This window comes from Phyllobates terribilis, unplaced genomic scaffold, assembly GCF_046119375.1.
Source record: "Phyllobates terribilis strain yellow unplaced genomic scaffold, ASM4611937v1 Scaffold_5916__1_contigs__length_48294, whole genome shotgun sequence".
Taxonomy (NCBI): Eukaryota; Metazoa; Chordata; class Amphibia; order Anura; family Dendrobatidae; genus Phyllobates; species Phyllobates terribilis.
In genome coordinates, this window is record NW_027368661.1 from 1 (window position 1) to 14632 (window position 14632).

The 14632-nt window shown below is 45.0% G+C and overlaps 11 non-coding genes across 11 annotated transcripts; all 11 read left to right on the forward strand.

The window, feature by feature from the left end:
• The first annotated feature begins 1102 nt into the window (after positions 1-1102).
• Positions 1103-1293, forward strand: LOC141250557 (U2 spliceosomal RNA). The gene has a single exon (XR_012312718.1). It is a non-coding gene; the product is annotated as a U2 spliceosomal RNA (small nuclear RNA).
• Positions 1294-2411: 1118 nt separating this feature from the next.
• Positions 2412-2602, forward strand: LOC141250569 (U2 spliceosomal RNA). The gene has a single exon (XR_012312730.1). It is a non-coding gene; the product is annotated as a U2 spliceosomal RNA (small nuclear RNA).
• Positions 2603-3720: 1118 nt separating this feature from the next.
• LOC141250581 (U2 spliceosomal RNA) lies at positions 3721-3911 on the forward strand. The gene has a single exon (XR_012312742.1). It is a non-coding gene; the product is annotated as a U2 spliceosomal RNA (small nuclear RNA).
• A 1118-nt stretch (positions 3912-5029) lies between these two features.
• On the forward strand, positions 5030-5220 carry LOC141250592 (U2 spliceosomal RNA). The gene has a single exon (XR_012312753.1). It is a non-coding gene; the product is annotated as a U2 spliceosomal RNA (small nuclear RNA).
• Positions 5221-6338: 1118 nt separating this feature from the next.
• On the forward strand, positions 6339-6529 carry LOC141250595 (U2 spliceosomal RNA). The gene has a single exon (XR_012312755.1). It is a non-coding gene; the product is annotated as a U2 spliceosomal RNA (small nuclear RNA).
• A 1118-nt stretch (positions 6530-7647) lies between these two features.
• LOC141250558 (U2 spliceosomal RNA) lies at positions 7648-7838 on the forward strand. Its single transcript, XR_012312719.1, has one exon. It is a non-coding gene; the product is annotated as a U2 spliceosomal RNA (small nuclear RNA).
• A 1118-nt stretch (positions 7839-8956) lies between these two features.
• Positions 8957-9147, forward strand: LOC141250559 (U2 spliceosomal RNA). Its single transcript, XR_012312721.1, has one exon. It is a non-coding gene; the product is annotated as a U2 spliceosomal RNA (small nuclear RNA).
• Positions 9148-10265: 1118 nt separating this feature from the next.
• LOC141250560 (U2 spliceosomal RNA) lies at positions 10266-10456 on the forward strand. The gene has a single exon (XR_012312722.1). It is a non-coding gene; the product is annotated as a U2 spliceosomal RNA (small nuclear RNA).
• A 1117-nt stretch (positions 10457-11573) lies between these two features.
• On the forward strand, positions 11574-11764 carry LOC141250561 (U2 spliceosomal RNA). Its single transcript, XR_012312723.1, has one exon. It is a non-coding gene; the product is annotated as a U2 spliceosomal RNA (small nuclear RNA).
• A 1128-nt stretch (positions 11765-12892) lies between these two features.
• Positions 12893-13082, forward strand: LOC141250591 (U2 spliceosomal RNA). Its single transcript, XR_012312752.1, has one exon. It is a non-coding gene; the product is annotated as a U2 spliceosomal RNA (small nuclear RNA).
• A 1117-nt stretch (positions 13083-14199) lies between these two features.
• LOC141250588 (U2 spliceosomal RNA) lies at positions 14200-14390 on the forward strand. The gene has a single exon (XR_012312749.1). It is a non-coding gene; the product is annotated as a U2 spliceosomal RNA (small nuclear RNA).
• Positions 14391-14632: the final 242 nt, after the last annotated feature.

Consider the following 14632-nt stretch of genomic DNA (forward strand, 5'->3'; position numbering starts at 1 on the left):
AAAATCAGAAAGAATTGAATTCAATGTTTTTTGTTCATTTTGCTTGTTTGTCGGATTTTGGGATGGACTCTTTGGCTCTGCTTTTCTTCTCCTCATTGGATTTTTCATGTTCAAAGTTGCAGAAGCCAGATTACAAGCTCATTTTGGTTCAACTTCAGCAACTGTGCATTGCATTGCCATGTAATGTGATGCAATGCTATCTTTCTAGCTCTCCCTTTCTACTTCCTTTTGGATAAACAGACATATTAGGCAAGCATTTTGGAGCTTTCACCTAAATAACTACAGGTGGTGAGATAAGCTGCACAATATAATTGACCTTTCAGTATATTGTTGCACACACACCATCTATTTAGCAAATGCCCTTGTTATCAACAGCAGCCTTTTAAACTCACCCGAGCTAACAGGTATGTGCGCTGGTTACACTGCTGCGCTTAAAATTTCTTTTTTGGTTTGCTACAATGCCTTTTCTGAAACGTTGTCTCCTTCTGCTGGAACACTGACTTCTTTCATTTAATGCCTGCAGACTATAAAAGAGAACCCAACCCAAAAAGTTTGGTTGATTAGTCTGTGGCATTCTGTTAAACTGTTGCTTATGGCGGTCTCTGTGAGCTTCTCAGCGACATTCAGCCAGCCAGGTATCCTGCCTGCAGTAGATGGAATGTGGCAATGGAACGCTGGCTGCGCGTGTCATAATAGGCTCTGAGCCTTTATATACCTGTGCACAGCAGCAGCCACCTTCAGTCTGCTGCTGGACAGCCAGCAGCAGCAGCAGCAGCAGGAGAGGTATGTAATCAGGAGCCCTCCTGCTAAGGGTAGACAGCTGCTCGTTCCACCCCACCCCCCGCCTTAATTGGTTCTCCTCCCTTCCAACGGTGTTGAGGCGGGTGGGAACAGCAGGGGGTGAAGGTGCTGTGTTTAAAGAGGTGGAGTTATGCAGATCTAAAACGCGTGGATTGCAGCAGCAGCAAGCCGAAAAGTGCAGGCATGTAAGGGATCTAGAGGTTGACAACATGTCTTCTTAACGGGAGTCCAGGAGCTCATCTCCACAAATGGACTTTTTAGGATCCTTGGGTGGCTCCGTAGTTTGAAACCAATTCTGGTTATCGCTTCTCGGCCTTTTGGCTAAGATCAAGTGTAGTATCTGTTCTTATCAGTTTAATATCTGATACGTCCCCTATCTGGGGACCATATATTAAATGGATTTTTAGAACAGGGAGATGGAAAAAGAGCTTGCTCTGTCCACTCCACGCATTGACCTGGTATTGCAGTATCTCCAGGACCGGTGCACCCCTTCTTTAATGCAGTTTCTAAAATCAGAAAGAATTGAATTCAATGTTTTTTGTTCATTTTGCTTGTTTGTCGGATTTTGGGATGGACTCTTTGGCTCTGCTTTTCTTCTCCTCATTGGATTTTTCATGTTCAAAGTTGCAGAAGCCAGATTACAAGCTCATTTTGGTTCAACTTCAGCAACTGTGCATTGCATTGCCATGTAATGTGATGCAATGCTATCTTTCTAGCTCTCCCTTTCTACTTCCTTTTGGATAAACAGACATATTAGGCAAGCATTTTGGAGCTTTCACCTAAATAACTACAGGTGGTGAGATAAGCTGCACAATATAATTGACCTTTCAGTATATTGTTGCACACACACCATCTATTTAGCAAATGCCCTTGTTATCAACAGCAGCCTTTTAAACTCACCCGAGCTAACAGGTATGTGCGCTGGTTACACTGCTGCGCTTAAAATTTCTTTTTTGGTTTGCTACAATGCCTTTTCTGAAACGTTGTCTCCTTCTGCTGGAACACTGACTTCTTTCATTTAATGCCTGCAGACTATAAAAGAGAACCCAACCCAAAAAGTTTGGTTGATTAGTCTGTGGCATTCTGTTAAACTGTTGCTTATGGCGGTCTCTGTGAGCTTCTCAGCGACATTCAGCCAGCCAGGTATCCTGCCTGCAGTAGATGGAATGTGGCAATGGAACGCTGGCTGCGCGTGTCATAATAGGCTCTGAGCCTTTATATACCTGTGCACAGCAGCAGCCACCTTCAGTCTGCTGCTGGACAGCCAGCAGCAGCAGCAGCAGCAGGAGAGGTATGTAATCAGGAGCCCTCCTGCTAAGGGTAGACAGCTGCTCGTTCCACCCCACCCCCCGCCTTAATTGGTTCTCCTCCCTTCCAACGGTGTTGAGGCGGGTGGGAACAGCAGGGGGTGAAGGTGCTGTGTTTAAAGAGGTGGAGTTATGCAGATCTAAAACGCGTGGATTGCAGCAGCAGCAAGCCGAAAAGTGCAGGCATGTAAGGGATCTAGAGGTTGACAACATGTCTTCTTAACGGGAGTCCAGGAGCTCATCTCCACAAATGGACTTTTTAGGATCCTTGGGTGGCTCCGTAGTTTGAAACCAATTCTGGTTATCGCTTCTCGGCCTTTTGGCTAAGATCAAGTGTAGTATCTGTTCTTATCAGTTTAATATCTGATACGTCCCCTATCTGGGGACCATATATTAAATGGATTTTTAGAACAGGGAGATGGAAAAAGAGCTTGCTCTGTCCACTCCACGCATTGACCTGGTATTGCAGTATCTCCAGGACCGGTGCACCCCTTCTTTAATGCAGTTTCTAAAATCAGAAAGAATTGAATTCAATGTTTTTTGTTCATTTTGCTTGTTTGTCGGATTTTGGGATGGACTCTTTGGCTCTGCTTTTCTTCTCCTCATTGGATTTTTCATGTTCAAAGTTGCAGAAGCCAGATTACAAGCTCATTTTGGTTCAACTTCAGCAACTGTGCATTGCATTGCCATGTAATGTGATGCAATGCTATCTTTCTAGCTCTCCCTTTCTACTTCCTTTTGGATAAACAGACATATTAGGCAAGCATTTTGGAGCTTTCACCTAAATAACTACAGGTGGTGAGATAAGCTGCACAATATAATTGACCTTTCAGTATATTGTTGCACACACACCATCTATTTAGCAAATGCCCTTGTTATCAACAGCAGCCTTTTAAACTCACCCGAGCTAACAGGTATGTGCGCTGGTTACACTGCTGCGCTTAAAATTTCTTTTTTGGTTTGCTACAATGCCTTTTCTGAAACGTTGTCTCCTTCTGCTGGAACACTGACTTCTTTCATTTAATGCCTGCAGACTATAAAAGAGAACCCAACCCAAAAAGTTTGGTTGATTAGTCTGTGGCATTCTGTTAAACTGTTGCTTATGGCGGTCTCTGTGAGCTTCTCAGCGACATTCAGCCAGCCAGGTATCCTGCCTGCAGTAGATGGAATGTGGCAATGGAACGCTGGCTGCGCGTGTCATAATAGGCTCTGAGCCTTTATATACCTGTGCACAGCAGCAGCCACCTTCAGTCTGCTGCTGGACAGCCAGCAGCAGCAGCAGCAGCAGGAGAGGTATGTAATCAGGAGCCCTCCTGCTAAGGGTAGACAGCTGCTCGTTCCACCCCACCCCCCGCCTTAATTGGTTCTCCTCCCTTCCAACGGTGTTGAGGCGGGTGGGAACAGCAGGGGGTGAAGGTGCTGTGTTTAAAGAGGTGGAGTTATGCAGATCTAAAACGCGTGGATTGCAGCAGCAGCAAGCCGAAAAGTGCAGGCATGTAAGGGATCTAGAGGTTGACAACATGTCTTCTTAACGGGAGTCCAGGAGCTCATCTCCACAAATGGACTTTTTAGGATCCTTGGGTGGCTCCGTAGTTTGAAACCAATTCTGGTTATCGCTTCTCGGCCTTTTGGCTAAGATCAAGTGTAGTATCTGTTCTTATCAGTTTAATATCTGATACGTCCCCTATCTGGGGACCATATATTAAATGGATTTTTAGAACAGGGAGATGGAAAAAGAGCTTGCTCTGTCCACTCCACGCATTGACCTGGTATTGCAGTATCTCCAGGACCGGTGCACCCCTTCTTTAATGCAGTTTCTAAAATCAGAAAGAATTGAATTCAATGTTTTTTGTTCATTTTGCTTGTTTGTCGGATTTTGGGATGGACTCTTTGGCTCTGCTTTTCTTCTCCTCATTGGATTTTTCATGTTCAAAGTTGCAGAAGCCAGATTACAAGCTCATTTTGGTTCAACTTCAGCAACTGTGCATTGCATTGCCATGTAATGTGATGCAATGCTATCTTTCTAGCTCTCCCTTTCTACTTCCTTTTGGATAAACAGACATATTAGGCAAGCATTTTGGAGCTTTCACCTAAATAACTACAGGTGGTGAGATAAGCTGCACAATATAATTGACCTTTCAGTATATTGTTGCACACACACCATCTATTTAGCAAATGCCCTTGTTATCAACAGCAGCCTTTTAAACTCACCCGAGCTAACAGGTATGTGCGCTGGTTACACTGCTGCGCTTAAAATTTCTTTTTTGGTTTGCTACAATGCCTTTTCTGAAACGTTGTCTCCTTCTGCTGGAACACTGACTTCTTTCATTTAATGCCTGCAGACTATAAAAGAGAACCCAACCCAAAAAGTTTGGTTGATTAGTCTGTGGCATTCTGTTAAACTGTTGCTTATGGCGGTCTCTGTGAGCTTCTCAGCGACATTCAGCCAGCCAGGTATCCTGCCTGCAGTAGATGGAATGTGGCAATGGAACGCTGGCTGCGCGTGTCATAATAGGCTCTGAGCCTTTATATACCTGTGCACAGCAGCAGCCACCTTCAGTCTGCTGCTGGACAGCCAGCAGCAGCAGCAGCAGCAGGAGAGGTATGTAATCAGGAGCCCTCCTGCTAAGGGTAGACAGCTGCTCGTTCCACCCCACCCCCCGCCTTAATTGGTTCTCCTCCCTTCCAACGGTGTTGAGGCGGGTGGGAACAGCAGGGGGTGAAGGTGCTGTGTTTAAAGAGGTGGAGTTATGCAGATCTAAAACGCGTGGATTGCAGCAGCAGCAAGCCGAAAAGTGCAGGCATGTAAGGGATCTAGAGGTTGACAACATGTCTTCTTAACGGGAGTCCAGGAGCTCATCTCCACAAATGGACTTTTTAGGATCCTTGGGTGGCTCCGTAGTTTGAAACCAATTCTGGTTATCGCTTCTCGGCCTTTTGGCTAAGATCAAGTGTAGTATCTGTTCTTATCAGTTTAATATCTGATACGTCCCCTATCTGGGGACCATATATTAAATGGATTTTTAGAACAGGGAGATGGAAAAAGAGCTTGCTCTGTCCACTCCACGCATTGACCTGGTATTGCAGTATCTCCAGGACCGGTGCACCCCTTCTTTAATGCAGTTTCTAAAATCAGAAAGAATTGAATTCAATGTTTTTTGTTCATTTTGCTTGTTTGTCGGATTTTGGGATGGACTCTTTGGCTCTGCTTTTCTTCTCCTCATTGGATTTTTCATGTTCAAAGTTGCAGAAGCCAGATTACAAGCTCATTTTGGTTCAACTTCAGCAACTGTGCATTGCATTGCCATGTAATGTGATGCAATGCTATCTTTCTAGCTCTCCCTTTCTACTTCCTTTTGGATAAACAGACATATTAGGCAAGCATTTTGGAGCTTTCACCTAAATAACTACAGGTGGTGAGATAAGCTGCACAATATAATTGACCTTTCAGTATATTGTTGCACACACACCATCTATTTAGCAAATGCCCTTGTTATCAACAGCAGCCTTTTAAACTCACCCGAGCTAACAGGTATGTGCGCTGGTTACACTGCTGCGCTTAAAATTTCTTTTTTGGTTTGCTACAATGCCTTTTCTGAAACGTTGTCTCCTTCTGCTGGAACACTGACTTCTTTCATTTAATGCCTGCAGACTATAAAAGAGAACCCAACCCAAAAAGTTTGGTTGATTAGTCTGTGGCATTCTGTTAAACTGTTGCTTATGGCGGTCTCTGTGAGCTTCTCAGCGACATTCAGCCAGCCAGGTATCCTGCCTGCAGTAGATGGAATGTGGCAATGGAACGCTGGCTGCGCGTGTCATAATAGGCTCTGAGCCTTTATATACCTGTGCACAGCAGCAGCCACCTTCAGTCTGCTGCTGGACAGCCAGCAGCAGCAGCAGCAGCAGGAGAGGTATGTAATCAGGAGCCCTCCTGCTAAGGGTAGACAGCTGCTCGTTCCACCCCACCCCCCGCCTTAATTGGTTCTCCTCCCTTCCAACGGTGTTGAGGCGGGTGGGAACAGCAGGGGGTGAAGGTGCTGTGTTTAAAGAGGTGGAGTTATGCAGATCTAAAACGCGTGGATTGCAGCAGCAGCAAGCCGAAAAGTGCAGGCATGTAAGGGATCTAGAGGTTGACAACATGTCTTCTTAACGGGAGTCCAGGAGCTCATCTCCACAAATGGACTTTTTAGGATCCTTGGGTGGCTCCGTAGTTTGAAACCAATTCTGGTTATCGCTTCTCGGCCTTTTGGCTAAGATCAAGTGTAGTATCTGTTCTTATCAGTTTAATATCTGATACGTCCCCTATCTGGGGACCATATATTAAATGGATTTTTAGAACAGGGAGATGGAAAAAGAGCTTGCTCTGTCCACTCCACGCATTGACCTGGTATTGCAGTATCTCCAGGACCGGTGCACCCCTTCTTTAATGCAGTTTCTAAAATCAGAAAGAATTGAATTCAATGTTTTTTGTTCATTTTGCTTGTTTGTCGGATTTTGGGATGGACTCTTTGGCTCTGCTTTTCTTCTCCTCATTGGATTTTTCATGTTCAAAGTTGCAGAAGCCAGATTACAAGCTCATTTTGGTTCAACTTCAGCAACTGTGCATTGCATTGCCATGTAATGTGATGCAATGCTATCTTTCTAGCTCTCCCTTTCTACTTCCTTTTGGATAAACAGACATATTAGGCAAGCATTTTGGAGCTTTCACCTAAATAACTACAGGTGGTGAGATAAGCTGCACAATATAATTGACCTTTCAGTATATTGTTGCACACACACCATCTATTTAGCAAATGCCCTTGTTATCAACAGCAGCCTTTTAAACTCACCCGAGCTAACAGGTATGTGCGCTGGTTACACTGCTGCGCTTAAAATTTCTTTTTTGGTTTGCTACAATGCCTTTTCTGAAACGTTGTCTCCTTCTGCTGGAACACTGACTTCTTTCATTTAATGCCTGCAGACTATAAAAGAGAACCCAACCCAAAAAGTTTGGTTGATTAGTCTGTGGCATTCTGTTAAACTGTTGCTTATGGCGGTCTCTGTGAGCTTCTCAGCGACATTCAGCCAGCCAGGTATCCTGCCTGCAGTAGATGGAATGTGGCAATGGAACGCTGGCTGCGCGTGTCATAATAGGCTCTGAGCCTTTATATACCTGTGCACAGCAGCAGCCACCTTCAGTCTGCTGCTGGACAGCCAGCAGCAGCAGCAGCAGCAGGAGAGGTATGTAATCAGGAGCCCTCCTGCTAAGGGTAGACAGCTGCTCGTTCCACCCCACCCCCCGCCTTAATTGGTTCTCCTCCCTTCCAACGGTGTTGAGGCGGGTGGGAACAGCAGGGGGTGAAGGTGCTGTGTTTAAAGAGGTGGAGTTATGCAGATCTAAAACGCGTGGATTGCAGCAGCAGCAAGCCGAAAAGTGCAGGCATGTAAGGGATCTAGAGGTTGACAACATGTCTTCTTAACGGGAGTCCAGGAGCTCATCTCCACAAATGGACTTTTTAGGATCCTTGGGTGGCTCCGTAGTTTGAAACCAATTCTGGTTATCGCTTCTCGGCCTTTTGGCTAAGATCAAGTGTAGTATCTGTTCTTATCAGTTTAATATCTGATACGTCCCCTATCTGGGGACCATATATTAAATGGATTTTTAGAACAGGGAGATGGAAAAAGAGCTTGCTCTGTCCACTCCACGCATTGACCTGGTATTGCAGTATCTCCAGGACCGGTGCACCCCTTCTTTAATGCAGTTTCTAAAATCAGAAAGAATTGAATTCAATGTTTTTTGTTCATTTTGCTTGTTTGTCGGATTTTGGGATGGACTCTTTGGCTCTGCTTTTCTTCTCCTCATTGGATTTTTCATGTTCAAAGTTGCAGAAGCCAGATTACAAGCTCATTTTGGTTCAACTTCAGCAACTGTGCATTGCATTGCCATGTAATGTGATGCAATGCTATCTTTCTAGCTCTCCCTTTCTACTTCCTTTTGGATAAACAGACATATTAGGCAAGCATTTTGGAGCTTTCACCTAAATAACTACAGGTGGTGAGATAAGCTGCACAATATAATTGACCTTTCAGTATATTGTTGCACACACACCATCTATTTAGCAAATGCCCTTGTTATCAACAGCAGCCTTTTAAACTCACCCGAGCTAACAGGTATGTGCGCTGGTTACACTGCTGCGCTTAAAATTTCTTTTTTGGTTTGCTACAATGCCTTTTCTGAAACGTTGTCTCCTTCTGCTGGAACACTGACTTCTTTCATTTAATGCCTGCAGACTATAAAAGAGAACCCAACCCAAAAAGTTTGGTTGATTAGTCTGTGGCATTCTGTTAAACTGTTGCTTATGGCGGTCTCTGTGAGCTTCTCAGCGACATTCAGCCAGCCAGGTATCCTGCCTGCAGTAGATGGAATGTGGCAATGGAACGCTGGCTGCGCGTGTCATAATAGGCTCTGAGCCTTTATATACCTGTGCACAGCAGCAGCCACCTTCAGTCTGCTGCTGGACAGCCAGCAGCAGCAGCAGCAGCAGGAGAGGTATGTAATCAGGAGCCCTCCTGCTAAGGGTAGACAGCTGCTCGTTCCACCCCACCCCCCGCCTTAATTGGTTCTCCTCCCTTCCAACGGTGTTGAGGCGGGTGGGAACAGCAGGGGGTGAAGGTGCTGTGTTTAAAGAGGTGGAGTTATGCAGATCTAAAACGCGTGGATTGCAGCAGCAGCAAGCCGAAAAGTGCAGGCATGTAAGGGATCTAGAGGTTGACAACATGTCTTCTTAACGGGAGTCCAGGAGCTCATCTCCACAAATGGACTTTTTAGGATCCTTGGGTGGCTCCGTAGTTTGAAACCAATTCTGGTTATCGCTTCTCGGCCTTTTGGCTAAGATCAAGTGTAGTATCTGTTCTTATCAGTTTAATATCTGATACGTCCCCTATCTGGGGACCATATATTAAATGGATTTTTAGAACAGGGAGATGGAAAAAGAGCTTGCTCTGTCCACTCCACGCATTGACCTGGTATTGCAGTATCTCCAGGACCGGTGCACCCCTTCTTTAATGCAGTTTCTAAAATCAGAAAGAATTGAATTCAATGTTTTTTGTTCATTTTGCTTGTTTGTCGGATTTTGGGATGGACTCTTTGGCTCTGCTTTTCTTCTCCTCATTGGATTTTTCATGTTCAAAGTTGCAGAAGCCAGATTACAAGCTCATTTTGGTTCAACTTCAGCAACTGTGCATTGCATTGCCATGTAATGTGATGCAATGCTATCTTTCTAGCTCTCCCTTTCTACTTCCTTTTGGATAAACAGACATATTAGGCAAGCATTTTGGAGCTTTCACCTAAATAACTACAGGTGGTGAGATAAGCTGCACAATATAATTGACCTTTCAGTATATTGTTGCACACACACCATCTATTTAGCAAATGCCCTTGTTATCAACAGCAGCCTTTTAAACTCACCCGAGCTAACAGGTATGTGCGCTGGTTACACTGCTGCGCTTAAAATTTCTTTTTTGGTTTGCTACAATGCCTTTTCTGAAACGTTGTCTCCTTCTGCTGGAACACTGACTTCTTTCATTTAATGCCTGCAGACTATAAAAGAGAACCCAACCCAAAAAGTTTGGTTGATTAGTCTGTGGCATTCTGTTAAACTGTTGCTTATGGCGGTCTCTGTGAGCTTCTCAGCGACATTCAGCCAGCCAGGTATCCTGCCTGCAGTAGATGGAATGTGGCAATGGAACGCTGGCTGCGCGTGTCATAATAGGCTCTGAGCCTTTATATACCTGTGCACAGCAGCAGCCACCTTCAGTCTGCTGCTGGACAGCCAGCAGCAGCAGCAGCAGCAGGAGAGGTATGTAATCAGGAGCCCTCCTGCTAAGGGTAGACAGCTGCTCGTTCCACCCCACCCCCCGCCTTAATTGGTTCTCCTCCCTTCCAACGGTGTTGAGGCGGGTGGGAACAGCAGGGGGTGAAGGTGCTGTGTTTAAAGAGGTGGAGTTATGCAGATCTAAAACGCGTGGATTGCAGCAGCAGCAAGCCGAAAAGTGCAGGCATGTAAGGGATCTAGAGGTTGACAACATGTCTTCTTAACGGGAGTCCAGGAGCTCATCTCCACAAATGGACTTTTTAGGATCCTTGGGTGGCTCCGTAGTTTGAAACCAATTCTGGTTATCGCTTCTCGGCCTTTTGGCTAAGATCAAGTGTAGTATCTGTTCTTATCAGTTTAATATCTGATACGTCCCCTATCTGGGGACCATATATTAAATGGATTTTTAGAACAGGGAGATGGAAAAAGAGCTTGCTCTGTCCACTCCACGCATTGACCTGGTATTGCAGTATCTCCAGGACCGGTGCACCCCTTCTTTAATGCAGTTTCTAAAATCAGAAAGAATTGAATTCAATGTTTTTTGTTCATTTTGCTTGTTTGTCGGATTTTGGGATGGACTCTTTGGCTCTGCTTTTCTTCTCCTCATTGGATTTTTCATGTTCAAAGTTGCAGAAGCCAGATTACAAGCTCATTTTGGTTCAACTTCAGCAACTGTGCATTGCATTGCCATGTAATGTGATGCAATGCTATCTTTCTAGCTCTCCCTTTCTACTTCCTTTTGGATAAACAGACATATTAGGCAAGCATTTTGGAGCTTTCACCTAAATAACTACAGGTGGTGAGATAAGCTGCACAATATAATTGACCTTTCAGTATATTGTTGCACACACACCATCTATTTAGCAAATGCCCTTGTTATCAACAGCAGCCTTTTAAACTCACCCGAGCTAACAGGTATGTGCGCTGGTTACACTGCTGCGCTTAAAATTTCTTTTTTGGTTTGCTACAATGCCTTTTCTGAAACGTTGTCTCCTTCTGCTGGAACACTGACTTCTTTCATTTAATGCCTGCAGACTATAAAAGAGAACCCAACCCAAAAAGTTTGGTTGATTAGTCTGTGGCATTCTGTTAAACTGTTGCTTATGGCGGTCTCTGTGAGCTTCTCAGCGACATTCAGCCAGCCAGGTATCCTGCCTGCAGTAGATGGAATGTGGCAATGGAACGCTGGCTGCGCGTGTCATAATAGGCTCTGAGCCTTTATATACCTGTGCACAGCAGCAGCCACCTTCAGTCTGCTGCTGGACAGCCAGCAGCAGCAGCAGCAGCAGGAGAGGTATGTAATCAGGAGCCCTCCTGCTAAGGGTAGACAGCTGCTCGTTCCACCCCACCCCCCGCCTTAATTGGTTCTCCTCCCTTCCAACGGTGTTGAGGCGGGTGGGAACAGCAGGGGGTGAAGGTGCTGTGTTTAAAGAGGTGGAGTTATGCAGATCTAAAACGCGTGGATTGCAGCAGCAGCAAGCCGAAAAGTGCAGGCATGTAAGGGATCTAGAGGTTGACAACATGTCTTCTTAACGGGAGTCCAGGAGCTCATCTCCACAAAGGACTTTTTAGGATCCTTGGGTGGCTCCGTAGTTTGAAACCAATTCTGGTTATCGCTTCTCGGCCTTTTGGCTAAGATCAAGTGTAGTATCTGTTCTTATCAGTTTAATATCTGATACGTCCCCTATCTGGGGACCATATATTAAATGGATTTTTAGAACAGGGAGATGGAAAAAGAGCTTGCTCTGTCCACTCCACGCATTGACCTGGTATTGCAGTATCTCCAGGACCGGTGCACCCCTTCTTTAATGCAGTTTCTAAAATCAGAAAGAATTGAATTCAATGTTTTTTGTTCATTTTGCTTGTTTGTCGGATTTTGGGATGGACTCTTTGGCTCTGCTTTTCTTCTCCTCATTGGATTTTTCATGTTCAAAGTTGCAGAAGCCAGATTACAAGCTCATTTTGGTTCAACTTCAGCAACTGTGCATTGCATTGCCATGTAATGTGATGCAATGCTATCTTTCTAGCTCTCCCTTTCTACTTCCTTTTGGATAAACAGACATATTAGGCAAGCATTTTGGAGCTTTCACCTAAATAACTACAGGTGGTGAGATAAGCTGCACAATATAATTGACCTTTGACCTTTCAGTATATTGTTGCACACACACCATCTATTTAGCAAATGCCCTTGTTATCAACAGCAGCCTTTTAAACTCACCCGAGCTAACAGGTATGTGCGCTGGTTTACACTGCTGCGCTTAAAATTTCTTTTTTGGTTTGCTACAATGCCTTTTCTGAAACGTTGTCTCCTTCTGCTGGAACACTGACTTCTTTCATTTAATGCCTGCAGACTATAAAAGAGAACCCAACCCAAAAAGTTTGGTTGATTAGTCTGTGGCATTCTGTTAAACTGTTGCTTATGGCGGTCTCTGTGAGCTTCTCAGCGACATTCAGCCAGCCAGGTATCCTGCCTGCAGTAGATGGAATGTGGGCAATGGAACGCTGGCTGCGCGTGTCATAATAGGCTCTGAGCCTTTATATACCTGTGCACAGCAGCAGCCACCTTCAGTCTGCTGCTGGACAGCCAGCAGCAGCAGCAGCAGCAGGAGAGGTATGTAATCAGGAGCCCTCCTGCTAAGGGTAGACAGCTGCTCGTTCCACCCCACCCCCCGCCTTAATTGGTTCTCCTCCCTTCCAACGGTGTTGAGGCGGGTGGGAACAGCAGGGGGTGAAGGTGCTGTGTTTAAAGAGGTGGAGTTATGCAGATCTAAAACGCGTGGATTGCAGCAGCAGCAAGCCGAAAAGTGCAGGCATGTAAGGGATCTAGAGGTTGACAACATGTCTTCTTAACGGGAGTCCAGGGAGCTCATCTCCACAAATGGACTTTTTAGGATCCTTGGGTGGCTCCGTAGTTTGAAACCAATTCTGGTTATCGCTTCTCGGCCTTTTGGCTAAGATCAAGTGTAGTATCTGTCTTATCAGTTTAATATCTGATACGTCCCCTATCTGGGGACCATATATTAAATGGATTTTTAGAACAGGGAGATGGAAAAAGAGCTTGCTCTGTCCACTCCACGCATTGACCTGGTATTGCAGTATCTACAGGACCGGTGCACCCCTTCTTTAATGCAGTTTCTAAAATCAGAAAGAATTGAATTCAATGTTTTTTGTTCATTTTGCTTGTTTGTCGGATTTTGGGATGGACTCTTTGGCTCTGCTTTTCTTCTCCTCATTGGATTTTTCATGTTCAAAGGTTGCAGAAGCCAGATTACAAGCTCATTTTGGTTCAACTTCAGCAACTGTGCATTGCATTGCCATGTAATGTGATGCAATGCTATCTTTCTAGCTCTCCCTTTCTACTTCCTTTTGGATAAACAGACATATTAGGCAAGCATTTTGGAGCTTTCACCTAAATAACTACAGGTGGTGAGATAAGCTGCACAATATAATTGACCTTTCAGTATATTGTTGCACACACACCATCTATTTAGCAAATGCCCTTGTTATCAACAGCAGCCTTTTAAACTCACCCGAGCTAACAGGTATGTGCGCTGGTTACACTGCTGCGCTTAAAATTTCTTTTTTGGTTTGCTACAATGCCTTTTCTGAAACGTTGTCTCCTTCTGCTGGAACACTGACTTCTTTCATTTAATGCCTGCAGACTATAAAAGAGAACCCAACCCAAAAAGTTTGGTGATTAGTCTGTGGCATTCTGTTAAACTGTTGCTTATGGCGGTCTCTGTGAGCTTCTCAGCGACATTCAGCCAGCCAGGTATCCTGCCTGCAGTAGATGGAATGTGGCAATGGAACGCTGGCTGCGCGTGTCATAATAGGCTCTGAGCCTTTATATACCTGTGCACAGCAGCAGCCACCTTCAGTCTGCTGCTGGACAGCCAGCAGCAGCAGCAGCAGCAGGAGAGGTATGTAATCAGGAGCCCTCCTGCTAAGGGTAGACAGCTGCTCGTTCCACCCCACCCCCGCCTTAATTGGTTCTCCTCCCTTCCAACGGTGTTGAGGCGGGTGGGAACAGCAGGGGGTGAAGGTGCTGTGTTTAAAGAGGTGGAGTTATGCAGATCTAAAACGCGTGGATTGCAGCAGCAGCAAGCCGAAAAGTGCAGGCATGTAAGGGATCTAGAGGTTGACAACATGTCTTCTTAACGGGAGTCCAGGAGCTCATCTCCACAAATGGACTTTTTAGGATCCTTGGGTGGCTCCGTAGTTTGAAACCAATTCTGGTTATCGCTTCTCGGCCTTTTGGCTAAGATCAAGTGTAGTATCTGTTCTTATCAGTTTATTATCTGATACGTCCCCTATCTGGGGACCATATATTAAATGGATTTTTAGAACAGGGAGATGGAAAAAGAGCTTGCTCTGTCCACTCCACGCATTGACCTGGTATTGCAGTATCTCCAGGACCGGTGCACCCCTTCTTTAATGCAGTTTCTAAAATCAGAAAGAATTGAATTCAATGTTTTTTGTTCATTTTGCTTGTTTGTCGGATTTTGGGATGGACTCTTTGGCTCTGCTTTTCTTCTCCTCATTGGATTTTTCATGTTCAAAGTTGCAGAAGCCAGATTACAAGCTCATTTTGGTTCAACTTCAGCAACTGTGCATTGCATTGCCATGTAATGTGATGCAATGCTATCTTTCTAGCTCTCCCTTTCTACTTCC